Genomic DNA, 18,995 nt, shown 5'->3' with positions numbered 1-18,995 from the left:
CAGTAAATAAGAAGGAGAACCAAGAGTTAAACCGAGGCCAGGTGTCATCAAGCCCAGGTAATGTGACCCAGGTTCAGCTTCCTCCCCTCCACGTTCTGCTTCCTATAACATTATGACCCCAACTAGGTTGATGGGACCATGACTTTTATCCATCAGGATGTAGATGTTGATAATATAGATGACTGGTTTGCATATGTAGTTTGCATCATCTAAGTGATAGGTAATAGATTAAAAGTCACTAGCTGCCATTTGCATAAAGCAACCTGAAAAATTAGAGTAAATCACCATGTAAAGAGTATTATTGGTGGCCAGAGAGAAGCAAGAAAATAAATGAGCAGGTCTATTATAAGAGGGCTTTTTTTTTTATTGTTTATTAGGAGAAAACCATTCAATCTGAAATTTTAATAAATTAATTTCTTCTTAGTAATTGGCTAATACATGAACCTTCTTGGGGTAGTTTATGTACTTTCAAAAGATATTTGGTAAATTTTCAGTGTTCTGAAGCTTTTCAGTGACCTTTTCTACATTAAAAAAATTTTTTTAATGTTTATTTACTTTTAAGGTAGAGGCGAAGACAGAGCCATGAGGGAAGGAGGGGCAGAGAGAGAGACACACACAAAATCTGAAGCAGGTTCCAAGCTCTGAGCCATCAGCACAGACCCCTATGCGGGGCTCAAACTTGGGAACAGGGAGATCATGGCCTCAGCCAAATTCAGATGCTTAACCAACTGAGCCACCCAGGCACTCCAACTCTTTTCTACATTAGGTCAATATCATTCTTCATTTGATCCCCCGCTATATGTACTATCACTTTAAAGAATACATTAGTAACTTGAAACACCACTTCTGGAAAGTTGCTCTGTCCTTATCTACATTTATAGATATTCAAGTTAATAGAGAAATAGAAAAATTTATGAAATTTTTCTTGTTTAACTCAATTCACTAATATGTATGAAGTACCAGATGCCAGACACCAGGAGGTACAAAAACCAATAGAAGTTGGTCCATGAATTCAAGATATTTGCAAAAGCAACTTCTATTATGTATAGCAAGGTGTACTTATAGCCTAAATTTATATTTAGTAGATAACATTTTGGGTTGACTCATCAGCACTTTTTTTCTTCCAGTGCATCACACCAGAGATGGGCCCTCTGGCTGCCTTACCCATGAGGGCTGGCCACTAGCCCAACCTGACTAATGAGATTCTCTCTACTGAATGAGGACACAGAAACTCCTGTAAATTAACTCTGGTTATAGGTCAGGTAGACCCAGGAAATGAGGGCAATGGATTGGCTGGGCATGATGTTAGGGTTGCCAGGTAAAGGATAAGCATCCTATAATTTTACTTGCTAAATCTGGCAACCCTATATGATGAACCATGTATAAGTGATGAGCGCTGCTCTGTAAAAAGGGACTAGAAACACAGAGATAAGGAAAATTAAAGACTGTGGTGAATGTGCAGTGGGGGAGGGGATGAGATTGAGGGAAAGGAAAAATAGACCAAGAGTTGCCTTGGTCACTGAGAACGTTACAATTCTCAGTTCTGGTCTCATGGGAGAACTGGCCGTTTCCTGTCCTTGGGTTCTATGACTTACCTTGCCTCTTTATAAGAGATCCTTCTATTCTTTAGATTGCTTAGAGGAAATCTGCCTCTTATATCAAACATGTCTTAAGGCATGTATAATATTGTCACATTTGAAGGGAAAGTTTTTATTATTTCACAAACTTTAAAGAATTCAGAGTCCGTGAGATATGTGAATGGAAAACTTGTTTCTTATTTATAAGAGTAGAAAAACTTGTCTCTCATTATCAAGAGTGGAAAAGTTTGCCTCTCTGTAATAAACACTGTGAAATATCAGTACTTATAAAAAATTCCATATTTGGAAACCTGGGATTCAGAATAGGTCTTCTTGGTTTCCTTATGCATATCAGTTACAGTGTAAACTCATTTGATTCACTTCTTCCAGATATTACTCTAAAGTGTCGTCCCCAGGGCGCCTGGGTGGCTCAGTCGTTTGAGCGACCAACTCTTGGTTTTGGCTTAGGTCATGATCCCACAGTTTCATGGGTTTGAGCCCTGCATTGGGCTGTACACTGGCAGGGCAGAGCCTGCTTGGGATTCTCTCTCTCTCTCCCTCTCTCCCTGCCCCTCCCCCACTCACACTGTGTCTCTCTCTCTCTCTCTCTCTCTCTCTCTCTCTCAAAAATAAATAAACTTAAAAAAAAGTTTTAGATGTTGTCCCCAAAGTAAAAACTATGAAATGGCTGAATTATGAAGTCTTTAGGTATTATCAGTTTCAATTAAGCTTGTTCTCTCTCTTCCCTTTGTCTTTCCATATCTTCCCTCCTCCATTCTCTAACCTCTCTGTCAAAGTGCTTCCTGAGGAAAAAAGGCCATAAAAAACACACCTACACCTTGGTGTAAATTAGTCAAACATGCTATTCACACCTGGATTATTTGCATTTTTGAAAAAAGAACTTAAGAGAGAAAAGGCAACAGGACATTCTGAGCTTGCTAGGAGTAACAACCCTACGTAATGTGGAGTTTATATTACACAATATTAGTTAATGGATCGGGGACAGATCATCATGCTGAATGTTCAAAAAAAAAAAAAAAAAACATCTTGGTCAGGTTCAGTCTATCCAAGCTGGAACTAGAGTTTGGACTGGAGATTATTTTTTCTGGGGTGGATGTGGGACAAGGGACAGTTGTCAATTGAGCAACAGCCCAACTCCCAAAAGAACAAAGAAATCAAGTTAATCATGGGTCTAAAGGAAGGACAAGAAATGATCTAAAGTATGCACTTCGTAGTATATTTCTAGGGTTCATTGCATGGAGAGTCCAAGTAAGAGTAAACGCTACTATAAGATTCTTGAAACTAAACAGATCACAGGTGGATAGAGACTTCTTAATTTTACTCACAAGTTATCAGATTGTTCCCTCTGGCCGAGAACATGTGTCCACTACCACATGAAACTCTACTAATTTCATGTGCTTTCTATTAGTAAGCAACCTCTTTTTAGAGTTTTAGGGCAGGTTATCTGTCTCTCACACCTTAATGTGAACTCTGAAAGAACCAATCAATTCCTAGATGTACTTTAAAATCTGGACATATTCTTATGGCTAGAGAAGAGGAAGAATTACTTCTGGAATAGGGGTAATTTGGAGGGCAGACAGGATCAGTTATGATTAGAAGGCAGTTCTGATGACATTTAGTATCTGAGGGCTGGAATTATGAGACAAGAATCAAAAAACAAGCACAAACAGAGTCTTTACCATCAAGCTTCTGTAGTTTAAATTTTAATCTATAGTTGATCAGTCTCACAAAACTACTCCTAGAAACTGAATAGAAAGAATAATATACAGTATCTTCATGCAAACTGTACCCTCTTCAGGTGGGAGCAGATGCACCCCAGGGTGCATAGCTCAGTGAGCAGAGCGGGTATAGATTCCAGCCTCTCCCCCCATTTCCTTACCTGGACATTCTTGTGCACAACTTATACAACTGTATGTGCAATAATCCCTTCTCCTCTGCCCTCTCTGCTCACCTCAACACATACATACCTCTACCTGGTGCTGGATGAAATGTGACTCATCCATCAAGACTCACCTCAAGTATTACTCCCATTGTGATTTGCACAGCAGAAAATATGGGGACATAGGTGAAGACCCTCATTCCACATCCTAGACCTTGACCAATCCCAATTGAGAAGCTCCTCTTCTTCCATCCATTCCGTATAATAAAGTTAGATGAATCTACACAAAACTGGTCAAGTCTTTAATTGGATAGACTCAGGGATAATTGAGAATGCTAACCAGAGGATTTTTATATTATTCATACCTAGACATACATACAAAGTTCACCAAGGACACTGAATGGCACTTAGCATACTGACTGGCACAATGTTGGTACCCAATAAATGTGTTGCATTGATCCATAAATAAAAGAAAGAATAAAATAATGAAAGCATAACAAGGGAATAAGCGAATCAATCAGTTGTGGGGGCCAACTCCAGAAGTTATGCCATGTAGGTGACTGGTTAGCAGTATTCCCCAAAACTGTATCTCAAGGAACATTGGGTCAGGGAGATACTGAAAGGTTTGTAGTCATTTACATTTGAAAAAGGCAGCAAACTATACAGTGGAGTTTTTTTGTTTGTTTTTTTCCTGAATAATAACTGATTAAGGACCCTGCTTAGCTTTGTTTAGTTAATAGCATGGAACATCTTTCCCCTATAGTGTGTTCAGTAGTCTGGAATCTGGCCCTGATTGCTGAAAAATTTGAAGAACAAAATAATCTCAAAGTTTGAAAAATACTTACAGCTCAAATTGAATTATATGCTTTGAAAGATTAAATATAATGTACATTCAAAACCAGGAGTCATTTCTGGTATGACGTTATGGCATCTTTCAAATTTTCTGTGGTGGGAAATATGGTCAATGTTTTTATTTTTACTTTTTAATACATTTTTATTGTGGTAGAATATACATAACATAAAATTTACTATTTTAACCATTTATAAGTGTGCAATTCAGTGGCGTTAAGTGCATTTCCCAGGTTGTGCAGCCTTCATTGCTATATGTTTCCAAAATTTCTTCATCATCCCAAACAGAAACTCCGTACTTATTAAATCATAACTCTTCATTCCCTTCTTCCCCCGGGCCCTGGTAACCTCTAATATACTTCTTGTCTCTCTGAATTTGCCTATTCTAGGTGCCTTATATAAATGGAAACATACAATATTTGTTCTCTTGTATCTGGCTTTTTTTCACTTGGCATCATTGTCAAGGTTCTCCTGTGTTGTAGCATGAATCCGACTTTCATTCTTTTTGAGGCTGAACAATATCCCATTGTATGTATATGGCACATTTTTTTAAAATCCATTCATCTGTTGTATGGATTTGGGTTACTTCCACCTTTCGGCGATTGTGAATAATGCTGCCAAGAACATTGGTATACAGCATGTGTTTGAATCCCTGCTTTCAATTCTTTTGGTTACATACCTAGAAGTGGAATTGCTAGATCATTTGGTAATTCTATGTTTAACTTTTAGAGGAACCAGTATTTTCATTTTTTATGTGACTGAATATTTTTTTAATGTTTATTTTTTAGAGAGAGAGAGAAAGAGAGCATGAGCGGGGGAGGGGCAGAAAGAGAAGGGGGGAGAGAGGGGGACAGAGCATCTAAAGCAGGCTCTGTGCTGACAGCAGAGAACCCAATGCGGGGCTTGAACTCACAAACCGTGAGATCATGATCTGAGCCGAAGTCAGATGCTTAACCGACTGAGACACCCAGATGCCCCTGACTGAATATTTTTCTTAATTGCTAAGTTAATAAACTCTCAATTTTGCTAGTCTATGCTATAGTTCATATTAAGAATATATAAAATTTAGCAAGAATTTTATTTTATTCTTTTAAGTTTATTTAATTTTAAGAGAGAGAGAGAGAGAGAGAGAGAGAGAACTAGCAGGGCAGGGGCAGAGAAAGAGGGGGACAGAGGATCCAAAGAGGGCTCCAAGCTGTCAGCAGAGAGCCTGATGTGGGACTTGAATTCATGAACTGTGAGATCATGACCTGAGCTGAAGTTGGATGCTCAACTGACTGATCCACCCAGGCACTCAAGGAATTTTAATCATAATTATTTTATAAGAAAAAGCAATTTCTCCACAATATTTAGGGCTAAAGAACATTCTTAAGATGTGGTAGGAGGAAACTGCTATACTCACAAAGCATTACATTCAGAAAATTAAAAAGACAATAAAAATATATTGGCCCCTCTTTCTTCCCTTCCTCTTAGCTTCAACCATGGATCAATGCAAAATCTTTCCCCAATGTCACTTTCTCAAGTTGGCATCCTACTGAGTGTCCTTGATGCCTTCTCCCCCTTTTACCCTTTTGATTGCTTTATTCTTACCTACCCAAGGATAAGGCAAAATGAATCATTTCTTTGAATATTTTTATCTTCAATGTTTCATTTTCTTACTATTGAATTTTTGTTATAGTCTTTACTTACTGCATTAGTTAATGTTGTCACATAGGCTACTTGTTTGTTAAAAATCTTACCAACGTCACTCAATTCTACAAATCTATTAATAATCAGATCTATTAATAATGGAGGGTTTTCATATGATTGGATAGATTTCACTCTCAAAAGGACCTTTTTCTACTGGCCATCTTCCCCCCAGTCTATAAAGCATTATTTGTCCTTGAAGAGTTTCTCCTTGGGTTAATTCTTTTAAGTTGAAAAGTCACATTAATTTTAATGGGTGTGCTATGATCTGTGACCTCTGCAAAATAAACAAACACTCAACTTTAAAGCAAATTTCTTTTCTTCTCTATTCTCTAGATCCGTGTTTTAAAAAGAAGGATGTGGCAAAATCCCCAGTAGCTTTTAGGATTACACTGGTGCCAAAGGGGTATCCGGAAGGAGGTGGGTGGGAGAAAAGGTAGAACTACACAGAGACCAGAAAGGATCGTGAGCTCTGGCGGCTAGGAAGTGGGGAGAGGAGGAGAAGAAAAGACACCATGATGCTAAGAAGGGATGTGTAGTTGTTGCTTGTATTGTGTTTTTGCAGGTGCAGGGAAAATGGAGGAGAGAGGAAACTAACGTAGATATAATTCTTAACTCACAAATTTAATCTGACTGCATTGTAACAAAGTTGGTCAAGTTCGTGGTTACAGGGAACACTATAGGAATTGTTGTGGGGCTTAAAGAATTCACAGAAGACCAGTGGTGAACAAATATTTTTGGGATATTTTCTGGAAAAGAAAGTATGTTGCAAGCTATGAAACACGGGCTTTTGTGGTTGTTTTGGCAGCTGTCATTTTTAAGGAAAAGTAATTTTACAACCATCTTTGTCATTACACAGGGTACTAAACCAAGTTTATTTATCAAATGCTAAAAGATATAGAGCAGCAATTTCTAAAGACCATTTGTCTTGGAAATCTGGGGTGCCGAGCAAGTACAGTGAGTAGGAATCAAAGTGTGTGTGCCTGTGTGTCTGTCAGGGTGTGTGTGTGTGTGTGTGTGTGTATCCCAGTCAGTGTAGACACTAAAAGCATAACAATTAACAATGACCTTTTTTGAAGTTAAAAAAAAATGTTAAGATCCACTAGTGTAGAGCATTTAAGTGGTATTTACAGGGCAGAAGGTAAACAAAAACAAAACGAAACAAAACAAAATGGAATTTTGGAGTAAGCAAACGGCCAAGTTCGATGCAATAGACTCTTTCCGGCAGCACGCTCTTATGACGTGTTGAATTTCTTTCTAGTAGTGTGCTGCATTCAGCATTGCTCTAAAGGAATTGTCCTCTTAGAAATCATTTTGTTATTCTGAAATTTTATCATCAGCTTTTCCCCGGAGATAATTACTATTCATATTTTCTCATGATCCTCTACACATTTTTCTAAACATATTTTCTTTCTTACAAAATTAGGATTTAAATATGGCACCAAACCAGGGTGCCTGAGTGGCTCCGTCAATTAAACGTTCGACTTTGGCTCAGGTCATGATCTCGTGGTTCACATGTTTGAGCCTCGCGTTGGGCTCTGTGCGGACCGCTCAGAGCCTGGAGCCTGCTTCCAATTCTGTGTCTCCCTCTTTCCCTGTCCCTTCCCCCCCTCCCCACCCATGCTTTGTCTCTCTCTCCCTCAAAAATAAATAAAAATATTTTTTAAAAAACTTAAAAAAATAAAAATGGCACGCGACCATTGATTATTTGTTTCTGGTTTTTTTTTTAATTTCATGTTTTTTAAAGTTGCCTTTTCACTTTACACAATGTAATGATTACAAAAACAAATTTTTACCCATAATATTACAAACATTATAAGAAATTGCCAAGTGAGGTTCCGAGTGAAGCCCTTATACTAGGTGTTTTTATGGTTAGATCTGGAAGATCGGCCCCTGTGAGAGTGCTCCAGGGGAACTATTCTTCATTTTCTTAGCCCTGCATTTAAAAGCAAAGTCTCTGGTGAATGGTAACACTAAACACACACTAAATAAAAGGTATAGTGACCAAATCAACTCTCCAATTTGGATGGATTTTTTTAGAGAACATCTATTCAGTAACATACCAATTCCTTCCTTTACCATGCATAATTCTACCTAAATATTCAAGTGTAGTTACAGAATATTGGTGCTCTGATTCCAAACTGGCTTCTCTTTGTTGTAATGTAGGTAAGATCGTGTATTTTGTGAATAAAAAGATTCTACCTCTAAATTCAGTAAGTTTAGATCACTTTTCAAGGATGACAAAGTCAATTTCTACTTTAGTTGGGAGATTAGATCACATGACCTGTAAGAACTCTTTCAACTACAAGGGGAATATTTCAATTCACCCACGTTTATGATGGACATTTAGGTTAGTCTATCATGAACTTTTACATGTGACATTTAAACATTAATTTTTTCCAATGGCAAAATGTAGAATTGCTGCCCTTCTTTTGAAGATATTTAAGAAAACATAGATTTTTCAGGGTGCCTGGTGGCTTAGTTGGTTAAGCATCTGACTCTTGATCTTGGCTTAGGTCATGATCTCACAGTTCATGAGACCAAGCTTAGCATTAGGCTCTGTGCTGGCTGTGCAGAGCTTGCTTGGGATTCTGTCTCTCCCTCTCTCTCTGCCCCTCCCCTACTTGTGCTCTCTCTCAGAATAAATAAATAAACATTAAAAAAAAAAAAAGAAAAGGAAACATAGGGACACCTGGGTGGCTCAGTCAGTTAAGTGCCTGCCTTTGGCTCAGGTCATGATGTCACGGTTCATGAGTTTGAGCCCCACGTCTGTGCTGACAGCTCAGAGCCTGGAGTCTGCTTCAGATTCTGTGTCTCCCTCTCTCTCTAGCTCTCCTCCACTCTCTCCCTCTCTCTATCTCTCCCTCTCAAAGATGACCATTAAAAAATTAATAATAAATTTAAAAAAGAAAACATAGATTTTCACAGTTTAATACAGGTAGAACTTAAAATTCTGTCTCATTATAAAAATAATATATGCTTGGGACACCTGGGTGGCTCAGTCAGCTAAGCGTCTGACTTTGGCTCAGGTCATGATCTCACTGGGTTTGTGAGTTCGAGCCCCTCGTCAGGCTCTGTGCTAACAGCTCAGAGCCTGGAGCCTCCTTCAGATTCTGTGTCTTCTCCTCTCTCTGCCCCTGCCATGCTCATGCTCTGTCTCTCTCTGTCTCTTAATAATAAATAAACGTTAAAAAATAATAATACATGCTCAATAAGGAAATATTGACCTGAAAATAATGTTATATGTCAATTATATCTCAATAAAAAACCAAAATATTAAACAATACAACTAAGTACAGAGAAAAACAAATTACAAAAGGTTAATTACTATCATTTGGGTATGTGTCCTTCCCTGCTTTCCTAGTTATAGATATTTTCTAGCAAAAGAAAAAAAGAAAGAAGGAAAGAAAAAGGTATCATGCTATACATACTAGTTTAAACCTTGATTTTTCACTAATTATATATTACAAACATTTTATGTTAGTAGTCTTCTAAAACCACATTTTTAATGGTCATGTGTTAACAGCATGGGTATAACAAAATGTGCCCAATAAAACCCAAATTCTTGAGCACTTATGAAAAAACAAATCATGTGATGAACAACTCTGTGCATATAACTTTGCCCACATCTCTTATTTTTGCTTTAGTATAAATTCCAGTAAGTGTTCTTTCTGGGCCAAAGGGCATACCAATTTTAAGACATTTTTCTTATATGGCCAAGTTGCCCTCCAAAAAATTAACACCTATTTAACTCTCACTAATAGTATATGGGAATTCAACTTCCCCACACCTCTGTAGAAATGGAATTTTTCCTAATGTCCTTTTTATGCACCCATTGTAAAGTAGAACTTAAAGAAAGGAATTATCTTATAATTGTTTCTTCAATGCTTAATATAGTGCCTGTCACACAGTCTGTATTCAAAAACTACTTATTAAAGAATGAAAGAATAAATATACACTATTCTGAGCTAAACATGAAGTGAATATAGAAAAGTAATAAAATGCAGAGGAAAAAAAGAAAAACTAAACAAGGAATCAGGAGGTTACTTCTGTTCCTAACCAGTTTCATCCCCTTCAGCAAATAATTTAACCTTGGTGACCTCACAACTGGCTTCCTAGGCATGCAACCTGTGCAGTCACACAAGCCTCTGCCCTCAGAAGTATGCTATGATTGGTTTATTGACGCCATCTTGAAATGCCTAATGATTGTTGAACAAGAAGCCCAACATTTCATTTTCCATTGGGCCCCAGAAATTGTGTAGCTGATCCTGTCTCTCCTTCCTCATCTGTAAAACAAGATTTAAAAAAAACAAAAACAAAAACAAGAAAATAAAATAAGATAAAGAAAATGAGGCTCATACAAGTCATAGCAATTCTGATTTGAGGAGTTTTTCCTGAATATAACAGTACAGGAGGCTACTATTTAGGTACATAAATTATCTTGGAACAATTTTGCAATCCATTCTTATTGCTTGATGAAGATCCTTCATTCTGTGAATCACTCAGCCCTTTTCCCTAACCCATCTCCACCAGTGGCCTTCTTTGTACTCTCCTTTCTGATTCTCATTGCACTGGATTATATGTACTCCTGCAGCATTGCAACCATTAACCTTTAAGTATGAGGGGATAGGAAAAGAAAAAGTTTCTTCTTCTTCTTCTTCTTCTCCTTCTTCTCCTTCTTCTCCTTCTTCTCCTTCTTCTCCTTCTTCTCCTTCTTCTCCTTCTTCTCCTTCTTCTCCTTCTTCTCCTTCTTCTCCTTCTTCTCCTTCTTCTCCTTCTTCTCCTTCTTCTTCTTCTTCTTAAGTAATCTCTATCCTTAACGTGGGGCTCAAACTCATGACCTGGAGATCAAGAGTCACATGCTCTGCCGACTGAGCCAGCAGTTGCCCCAAGAAAGTTACTTCTGAAGAAGGATTCTTCTGGTCCAAAAGAAAAAATTATCTGATAAAGTTTTCTATAATGAGGGTATTGAGTAGAAAAAAAAGAAAGACTTTGGAAAAGCAATTTGAGCTTCTAAGCATTAACTCATAGATAATCAGAATATTGGATAGTGTGGTTCCTTTCCTTTTCTCCCTGTCTTCCTTCCTCCCTTCCTTCCTTTCCTCCTTTCAACTGTTTTTAGAAGCACCTGATCTCCATTGCCAAATTAAGTATAATTTTATAGAGGACAATTCCTATATACAACTATTTCAGAAGGAAACAACTGCTGCTCTAGTTTTATTTTTGAATAATCATTTTGAAAATAAGTGATGGACTATAGAGGAAAAATCACAGCAAGCTGCCCAGAGATAGGAACAGCATGCAAATTACTACTAATTTAAATTACCTTTCTTTCTTCTCTACTCTAGGAAAATGCCATCTTTATTTTAAGACATTTATATCTGAGCAGTTCAAGCTATTTCAAGATGTTATCTGTTTCAACACACATAATGAAATGTGGTGGGTAAACGTTCCGCCATTTTACAGAGAGATGGAAAGTGACAATAACCTGTATCAAAGCTGTTCAAAGCTTAGATCTCTGAGTCAGTGCTCTTTGCTGCATCTCAAAATGTTTAATAAAAATGCACTACCAAGTAATGGACTGGAACAATTTGAAAGTTTTTTTAAATGTTTTCTAAAATGATTACTCTTCAGATTTCATTATATGTAGAACAATCTAGATGATATAAATCTTCTTGACAACTTTGTCTTGCCTGTAATGAGTAGAACTTTTTTGCAGACCGTGTTTTGCGGAGAATTTTGATAAAAGTGATGGTTAGTATTCTGAGCCTGTCCCTGAGAGCTGGGTAGACAGGACATAAACACAACACAACATATGTCCATCAGTGCATGGTTGGCAATGGTACCTATTGGTTCAAGTATTCTGTCAAGTTTCCTTTTTGTTTGCAATGATATATTGGCAATGTGTAGTCTATAAAGAGAGTAAAGTAGCATGGATATTTGGAAAATTTAGTTAACTAAATTTTACTATTGTAGTTCAAATTAAAATATTAAAGAAATTAGGGGCTCCTAGGTGGCTTGTAGGTTAAGCATCGACTTCAGTTCAGGTCATGATCTGGGGGTTCATGGGCTTGACCCTATGCATTGGGCTCCATGATGACAGTGTGGAGCCTTTTGGGATTCTCTCTCTCTTCCTCCCTCTGCTCATCCCCAAGCCATGCTTTCTCTCTTTCTCTCTCTCTCAAAATAAATAAATAAGCTTTAAAAAAAAAAGATTTAAAAAAAAATCCTTTTAATTTTAAAGATATTAATAGTCTAATTATCAGAATGAGTTAAAGATCTGTAAGGGTCTACCTTATTCTCAGTAAATAATAAGGTAAGTGAGAGAAAAGCTGGCTCATCCAAAAGAATAATCAGGAGTTACTGAGGCATGAGGCAAATTTTATGTATGAAATTTTGATGTGTTTGGAGATTCATACATTAATTCATTCATTTAAGAAATTATTGAGCACCCAACATGTACTAAGTGCTGTTAAATAAGATATACGTGATACATTAGATAAAATTAGGTTTATCTGAGAGTAACAGAAGCTCCCCTCCCCCACAAGATAGCATTAGCTTAATCAAGACAGAATTTGATTTCTCCTCCACTTGTAAGTTCAGAGCAGTTATGTTGGCTCCACTGCCTGTAACTCTTAGGGACTTAGGCTACATCCAGATGTCCGCTTTGCCATCCCTTGGGTGGCCTTTGCCTTCTTCATCCAACAAAGACCTACAGCCACTTCATCCACATTCCAAGCAGGAGGCTGAGGAAGAGGGAGAGAAGCAGGACCAAGTATTTATCAAACATCTTTCAAGGACATGTCCCATAATCTGCCATACATTTCTCTGTTTATATCCCACTTACCAAAACCCAACCCAAGGGCTCACATCTTGATAAAAGGGTACCTGGGAAATACATCTTTAAATTTGTTTATTTATTTTGAGATAGCTAGCAGGGGAAGGGCAAAGAGAAAGGAGGTGAGAGAGGGAGAGAGAGAGAGAGAGAGAGAGAGAGGGAGAATCTCAAGCAGGCTCCACATTGTCAGCGTAGAGCTTCATGTAGGGCTTGAACTCATGAACTGTGAGATCATGACCTTTTCCGAAATCAAGAATGGGACGCTTAACCAACTGAGCCACCCAGGTGCCCCAATGCATCTTTATTTAAAGCATCCAAACACCCAGCAAAAAAAAAATCAGTGGGGTGGGGTGGGGGGTGGGATCTAACAAAGGAGAAATGATGTTGGGGTCAATAATTTCTGCCATGCATGGCTCTGGACCTCTTGTACCTAGTACCTTAATAGAACTGGAGGAGGGAGGAAGAAGGGCAGAATCAGCTTAAGGTATCATTTACCATTTCAAGAAATCCTTGTAGAGATAATATTAATTAACAACAGTAAGTCGGGTACCACTTTCTCCAGGAAGGCCTGCCTGATCACCTCTCCCCATGGTTGCAGAATGGATGCCCTTTTTACAAGCTTTTGTTTTCCATCATGCGCAGTATGTATCATACCATTTGTTACTGATATATTATTTGTGTGTTTATCTTTTCCCCACTCCTTTCTACCCCAGGTTGTGTGCAATGCCTTGAAGGCCCAAAACTGAATTTTTATTTCTTTGTGTCACCACTATCCCTAGCCTAGTGTATGATATATACTAGATTCATGAAAAGTGTCTATTACTTAAAGTGGATGAATCAATAAACTGCAGATAAAGGATCTCTAATCAAGTGTAATAAAGATTAGTTACTACAGAGCACACAATGGTATAAAAAGAAAAATTTCTCCAGCTATCAAAATATTTAGCACCAATTTTTTTGCTTGTGAACACAAGCGATTCTTTTATTTTCATCAATATTTAGAATAGCAACTGATTTCTGAGCATGTTTAATATTGCTGACAAACACAATTAATTGCATTTTGCCTATGATGAATGTTATGACAATTATAAAAATCTGAAAATTACCCTTTTATCAAGATTGCCCAAAAAACCAAAAAACTTTAAAAAAATGGTCTAGTAAAAAACAAATAGCTAATTCTATCTCTTTGACAGAAATGGTCAAGTTGGGGAGTATCTGGGTGGCTCGGTTGGCTAAGCATCTGACTCTTGGTTTTGGCTCATGATCTCACAGTTCGTGGGTTCAAGCCCCACTTTGCGCTCTGTGCTGATGCTTGGAATTCTCTCTCTCTCCTTCTCTCTCTGCTGTTCCTCCCCCTCTTGTGCTCGCTCTCTCTCAGAATAAATAAACTTAAAAAAAAAGAGGGGCACCTGGATGGCTCAGTCTGTTGAGCATCCGACTTGGACTCAAGTCATGATCTTACAATTCATGGGTTCGAGTCCCATGTCAGACTCTGAGCTGACACCTCAGAGCATGGAGCCTGCTTCGGATTCTGTGTCTCCCTCTCTCTCTCTGCCTATCCCCCACTGTGCTCTGTGTCTGTCTGTCTCTCTCTCAATAATAAAAACATTAAAAAAAATGGTCAAGTTGGGCACAAAATGACACACCTGGAAATAGAGTAACACACACGACTCTAAACAGTGTTGTTTCCTAGGTTCAGATCCTCACACCGTTGTAGCAGGACAGGCCGCGAATGGACAACAAGGCTGGAGCTGTGCTCCAGCTCAGTCTCTCTTCTTCCCTCGGTTACCCATACGCAACCATGTAGAAAGAGAGAAATTTAAGCAGATGTGATTTATATTTTTTAGCCCTTTTTCATTTTAAACCTATTAATTTCCCATTGTAATTATTCATATATTTTTAAAAATCTTCCTAGGTCAAACATGCATGTTCTTCAGATCAGAAATTCAGTGATGAGACACTTCTGAATTTATAACTGCTTGATTTTAAGAAAAATGTATCCAAAACAGAAGAGCTTTGTTAAAAAGCCTCCAGTTTTTCCCCTAGCACTGTTATTTTACAATGCGTTCCATTACTAAGCATTTGTTGAATACTAACTATATACAAGGCAGTGCCTATGATGATACAAAATTTGCATTCACATTACATTTTCCTTAATTTGAGCTACATGATATATTACAGTTAACTGCAGATACTCCATCTGAGATTACTATTTATATAATTCTACACGGAACTGAAATAAACAATTGGAAACTGAAGAAATGGAAACTGAGAAACATTGGTTGAAAAATATATACATATACACATGTGTGTACATAATTTTTTATTAAAATATATGAATTATCTGATGGGAGAAAATTTTTTTGTTTTAAGCAGATAGCGACTTAAAACATTAAAGAAAAATTGTGCAGAGAATACTGGTACACTATGTAAAACACCAACAATGAGGGAGAAAAGGATTCCCCTTTATCTTTCCATTTATTCCTCGGGCTTAAAGCAAGAGATCTGATAATCTTTATCACTTACAGCTATACATATAATTGTAATTATGGTGTGTTTATACCTTATATGTTATAGCTTATAATTTTTCCGCAGTTCATGTAGCTATAGTATGTGATTTTTGTAAATACTGCATATTATTTTTATCAATATTTTTCTAGGAAAAATTCATTCAAAAGATGGCTCCATAGATCTCTGTAAGAAATTAAATGTAATGCAGAATCCTTCCTGTCCTTCAATATCTCACTCAATATAACTACAAATCTTAGAATTCTTTAAGCCAGGTAGACAGCTCTATAGAAAGCAGCTATTTTCATATACTGCTATGCTGATCTTGGGCCCATGCCATTTTTTTCTCTTCTATATAGGATAGTCTATAAAAAGCTAAAGGGAATGTTAAATCTAAGAAAGGATAGAAACATGACTCACTGGCAAGTGGCTGTAATACAAACAGAAATAAATATCAAATATGGAGTGAAATATAGGGCACTATGTAAATGTCAGTACTATTATTCATTCATGTAAATAACATTTATTGAAAGTGAGGTGATAAATATAAATAAATAAAATGTTTTCATTTATGGAGTTTAGGGGGGAGAACGAGATGCAGATTATAACGATAACTCGGTAGAGAAGATATGGGAGCATGAATGGTGGAAGGAGGAGCTAGATTTGCCCTGAAGGAATAAGGGCAGGCTTCTTAATGGAAATAACTTTTGAGCTAAGAATTTAAACATAAGTAGGAGTTTGTTAGGTAAACAGAGAAAAGGGCATTCTAGAGAGAAAGCAGCATGTACAGAGACTTGAAAAAGCCTGGTTTGTTCAGAGAACAGTAGGCCATTCCATATGGCTAACATGCAGGTGGGCAGTGCTCCGATCAAGAAGAACCTCCAATGCCAGGCAACAGGCTTTGCATTTCATCCTCTAAGTTTTTTGAGCCATGAGGGGATTTTATGCAAGAAAGGAACATAATCAGATTTGCATTTTTAAAAAGATCATTCTGGTAGCATTGGTGAATGCTTATATTAGGATACAGGAAATGAGAAAGAGAGATAACTTTAACTTTGTGACATATTTAATGAACAATTAATAGAATTTATTAACCAACTGCTTGTGGGAGGATGATTTGGAAGTTTTTGATGTGGCTATTTGTTTGGATGCTGGTACCATGTAGGAGGGGACTACACTGGGGTGGTGCATATCTGGAGCAAAAGGGACTTGTTTTGGAATGCTGAGTTTGACATACTTGAGGAACATCCAGAAAGAATATTCCAGAAGGAACATGTCTACAAAGAAATTTGGTATATGGTCTAGAACTCAGGAGAGAGTTCTATACTGGAAATACAAACATGGGAATTTTATCATACTGGGAATTGTTCTTAGAAGTTACCATACACAAGAAATCACCAAAATGCTTGTTAGATGTGGATTCCTCAGTCTAATCCTCAGAGGTTGTGGTTGAATGCATCTGGAGAGAGGCTCAGGAATCAAAAATTAAATAAGCTTCCCTGGTGACCATACTGCAGATGGTCTACAGCGAGAGCAGGAGAATTTCAGGGAAGTGGTATCATGAAACCCAAGAGTAGAAAGTTTCAAGGAGTAAAAGTGGTGACATGTGAATACAGCAGGGAAGTCGAGAAAGCTTGGAACTGAAAGCATCCGCTAGACTTGGCGGCGTGCAGGGGGACAATAGTGACGCAGAAGAGCAGGTGTGGTGAGGTGGTGAGGGCGGACACAATCCGCAGTAGGTAGGAGAGCGACTGGCAGTAAGGAACTAGAGGACACAAGGAACGAAGGTTGAGAAAGGAAATACCTTGTGGATGGAATTTGAAATCTAATATGCTAAAGACCTGGTTCAAACCCTAAGTCTGCCACTTCATGGCTATATTATATAGTATCTTCATGGAGCCCATTTTCCTGTTCGTAACACATTAATAGTGTCGATGTTACAGAGCCATTTGCACAAGTTAAATATGATGTGAAAGAACTTTGTTAACTGCTCTTCCAACCTTCTCTATTAACAAACCATCTGAGTGGCAGAAAATCCTAAGCAGTTCTAGAAGCAGGGATCCTACTCATGTCTTTGCACTGTGACAAAACATCCCCAACTTTAGTTAATGGAGTGCTCACTCTGTCAAAGCAGAAGACTTTAGAGGGGAAAAAGAATCAGATGTAATGTCTTAAACACACCAGTGCTCTTACTTTACAGATGAGGATTCAGAGGTCTAAGAGGGGTAGAGGTTAAATGATTTGTTCAAAGTCATACAGCTAATTAATGGCAGAGCCAGGCATAAAATTCAGCCAGACTGCTGACTCACTCTATCCTGCCCCCTGCATTTGAACATACTTCCTAATTCTCCAGCATTTGAATTTTGGTCTTTCTCTTTTATAGCAAAGAGAGAAGTAGATGATTGAAGCTTTCCTAACTGGGGTAAAGGAAGTGGTGTTTAATTTGAACATGACCAGAAGTTCAGATGTAAGTTCCTCGAAGACATTTTTGAACTCCCTTTCAAGCCTCTTTCCAAGCCTCCAGGCAGATACCAACTTAGTCTAGAACCCCAGTGTAGCAGAGGGATTGGCCAGCAGCAGGGTAACTAGTGCTGCTTGCTACATATTTCTTTCAATTATCCCTGTTCATAATTGAAGAGTTCTCCAAAATATCAATGTTAGAAGACTGTTGTTTGAGATAGGCCTTGAGCAGTTCACGGGACACTCTGGAAAACACCTGTAACAGAGGTTTCTTTCTATGACAAGGATAGACATGCTGCTTCTACAACGTACTTAAATATTTACATCTCTATCTCCCTTTCTAAGCTGCCCAAAGGAGGCCAAGTCGTTTAATCCCTGTGACCCAGCAGACTGGCTGGCACACCATATATAACAGGGAGCCTATACATGGTTGTTCAATGAACGAGGGAAATTATTTTATCCATAAATCTTCTATCAACTTATTCCTTAACAGAAAAAAAAATCCCTATTAAATCAACTTCCAAGTACTTTCTTCCCTGACTTAAACCCTCAATTGCCATCCTTTCTGCCTAGATTTCCACTGAGCTCATTGGGTCCTCTATTTTGCCCTTCCTTATAACTTTTCATGATCTAGAACACTCTACAGATGACTCATTAAAGGAACTGTTTACAATATTCTTAATTTTGTGTACTAATAGTGTAACAAATCATCTAGAGTAACACAGATATATTTGGAGAGACAACCTAATCAAAGTTACAAAACTTTGTTGGTAGATTTTGATAAACATTAATGTGTATAAATAGATGTTTCTTGGTAGCAAAAGAATATTTTTCTCTCTCAAGAATCTCTGTACTCTCCAGAGTTCATCCATTTTTCATTCCCATTTATTAAAAGGGGAGGGAGGATTGATTTGCTGTTTTCCAAAATGTCACCTTGTTCTTCTTTGTTTCACATATTTTAAGAAACTTTCATTTGAGTTTTTCTTATCATTATATGTATTTCTCTGTTATATTTGAACTGGAAGCCCTTTAGGACAAGGATTGTCCTCTACATATCAATGGAGTGATGTTTATTTTTAGTGCTCAGTACTGTTAAAACCTCTTCTTTTTTTCAGAAAGGCTGTAATGGTCATAGGATATTACTCAAAAAGTTATATCACGACATGAGAAATTGAAT

Source organism: Panthera pardus, unplaced genomic scaffold (genome assembly GCF_024362965.1).
Source record: "Panthera pardus isolate Hobbes unplaced genomic scaffold, ASM2436296v1 HiC_scaffold_6, whole genome shotgun sequence".
Lineage (NCBI taxonomy): Eukaryota > Metazoa > Chordata > Mammalia > Carnivora > Felidae > Panthera > Panthera pardus.
This window is presented reverse-complemented; position numbering follows the sequence as displayed.